At 34.6% G+C, this 3,041-nt stretch overlaps 1 long non-coding RNA gene across 1 annotated transcript; it reads right to left on the reverse strand.

The window, feature by feature from the left end:
• Positions 1 to 773: 773 nt before the first annotated feature.
• Positions 774 to 3,041, reverse strand: LOC121990213. Its single transcript, XR_006114506.1, has 4 exons — positions 2,959 to 3,041; positions 2,483 to 2,559; positions 1,607 to 1,687; positions 774 to 1,217 (listed from the first exon to the last, which is right to left on the reverse strand). It is a non-coding gene; the product is annotated as an uncharacterized LOC121990213 (long non-coding RNA).

The following is a 3,041-nucleotide window of genomic DNA, read 5'->3' on the forward strand; positions in this document are numbered from 1 at the left end:
CGGGAAACTTTAGGAAGAAAAAATGAGATTTCCAGGCCTTGAGAGACGATGGCATATTACCAAAAAGAACCATTTTAGTTCGCGACTGGAACAAGAAAACACCAGGCTCAGAGAGTTTGGGGTAGGAAAACATGAAGAAATTCTGAGGAGTAGGAGGAATGTCTTGTAAACGGAAAAGCATGTAAGTGCCACATAGATAACGAAAAGCATTAGGTGCAAATTGTTGCAGGGGAATGTCGAAATATTGACTTATTTCAATCAAGAAAGAGGGGATAGGGAACCTTAAACCCCCTATCAACTGATCCCTGAAAAAAGCCACGCAGTTATCAGGAGGATGATGAGGTCGATCATTCAGTGCTGGGATTATGATTCTATATTCCTTAGGAATTTCATACTAACGACGGATGGATGATCTAGCATTCTTATCAAAGCACTACAAGAAAAAAGCTAATAGACAACGCTTTTAAAGCGTTGTCTTTGTGCCTGAAAAAGCGTTGTTAAAGGCACTGTTGTTAAAAGTCTGCTCAACGACAACGCTTTTAAAGCGTTGTTGTTTGTAGCTAAGACAACGCTTTAAAAGCGTTGTGTATTTTTTGCAAAAACATCATCTTTGCAACGCTTTAAAAGCGTTGTCTTTTTAAAATAAAAAAAAAATCTATTTACAAAATCATTTTTTTATATTTACAAAACTATTAATTTTCTTTTACCATATCTAGATTTGAATTTGACATATAAAATAACATTAATTAGCTCAACTAATGATTTCAAACTCGTACCAAAACAATAGAATTCAATTACAAAGTATTAGTATTTACAGGAGAATTCAACTATACACAAAGACTAAATAGTTCTGTTTCAAAGTATAGTGACATTCGAATTTAAAACAAAAAAAGCACAAAATAGCTAGTCGGCCTCGAAGAATGATGCGGCGAGGAGTACACTTTGGCCTTACGCATTGGATAGGTTTTTCACGATATTTACCCGGCCTCACGCCTTTTTTCGGAGATTTGGTGCTCAGGTTCATGACTAAAGCCTCCATAGAGGCAGTCTCAAACAAGTCTTTGCCAGCCATATCTTGTTGCCTCCACTGATGGAAGTGTTCCAACAATGCCTGCACTGACTCCCGCAACTGCTGCAGAACAGAGTGTAGGGCATTTGGGTTCAGAGACGACCCTTCTACCGTTCCACTCATTGACATCCAAACCACCAATCGCTTACTGAAAGAAAGGTAAACAAGCAGATCATAATTGCAAACAGTTATTTGTAGAGAATGTAGAATGTCATGCTTCATAATTGCAAAAGATGGACACTTTACTAATGGAAAAGAATGAAATCATAATGTCTAGAAATGATGGTAAAGAGGTGTTAAAGTTTGTAATTTGACACTTTACTACACCTTGTTGAAACAAATGGTTCTATGTTCTAGAGTGGAAGTTGTACCAATTATATATTAGTAGCTCTCAATTCAGCATAAAAGATTAACACAGTCTAATTCCAGACTGTCCATCTTCAATTGGACAATATCACTCACACAATCTTGATATGAGCAAAGAGAACAAAATGATATCATTAGCAAAGGTAAGTTAAGAAATCAAGTTGCTGCTACCTTGTTCTGAAACTTTGTCAAAGATTGTTGTTCGTCCTTGAAGGATCAATAACATCAAAATACTTTGAAACAAAGGGTTGGCTGTGATAGCAGAAATAGTTAGCAAATGGACAGGTATTCCTGTATCGAAGCTGCAATAATCTGAGAGATAAAAGCTACTGTATCTGGAAATTCAATTTGTCAGAAACCTTCCACGAAACAGAACTAAGAGATACAATGTCCATGGCCAATCCATTGAAAATATGAGAGTGCAGGAAAAAACTAACAAGCATAGCTGATAATGGATTCCAAAGAAGCAAGAAGTTGCTTCTTGTTGTTGAGGAGCCTATGGTAATAAGATACAAATTATTAATGATAAACATACACATGAAGGAAGATTGTTATATATAATTACACATACCTTTACTACTTCCCACATAGCCTTTTTTCTACCTTTCCTTCCCTTGTTTGAATTAAACAATCTTAAGGCCCTTCATATGTTAATGATTTTTTATATATGAGTTTTGTATTAACATAAATGCTTAATAAAAATAAATATGAACTCACATTTCCACTATATATTTCCAATCCTCATCATGAATGCGGTGCCTTAGAGAATCCAACAAACATCATAGGAACATAAACTAGAGCATGTGACAAAACCTAAACTAATTACATTCAAATAAAGAACAAACATCATAGGAACATAAATCACTAAACTAACAAGCATTACTTGGAATTAAACTAAAGAAATTGTATCAACTAAAACCTATACAATGGAAGAGAAATTTAATCAAACACTTGATGGGCATGAGTCAATGAAATCATAATGTGTGCAAATTGAAATCATAATATCATATATATTAATCAAAATATTATAAAAGTGCTAGGTGAAACCTGAAACAGAAGAGACCGTTGTTTTGTCTCTGGATCAAATTGCTTTGAGACCTTATACCCTGGCCTCCCAATCTTAACTGCAAGGATAGTGCAATGTAACAATGAAGCACCATTAATTGATTTTATAGAGTTCCAGAATATATAGATATATTGGTTGCAATGTCCCTATGTTAATCTAACTGAGCATTATATAAAAGAGAACATGGATACAACTTACAAGTAATAAAAGTGTCAAAGTACAAATTTCTCGAGAAGAAATAAATTACTCAAAAATAGAGAAACGAAAAGAAACTGTAAACAAAACAACTTGTCCGCACAATTAACTACTAAATGATTAGATTACACCATGATCTAAATTCAACTACACATGTGCTATTCTAAATTCAATTAACCAATGTGATCCAATTTATCCCTAATTCAACACATAAACCTATCTAACAATCATCTACATCATGTATCAAAACCCCTACACATACCTCAAGCTCAGCCCCTTCTGTTGATCCCCAATCCAGAATCGTTACTGCCATGAAAGAGTAGTTGATGGGACCAAAGAACACCA

Source organism: Zingiber officinale, chromosome 6B, assembly GCF_018446385.1.
Source record: "Zingiber officinale cultivar Zhangliang chromosome 6B, Zo_v1.1, whole genome shotgun sequence".
In the NCBI taxonomy this organism is placed as follows: Eukaryota; Viridiplantae; Streptophyta; class Magnoliopsida; order Zingiberales; family Zingiberaceae; genus Zingiber; species Zingiber officinale.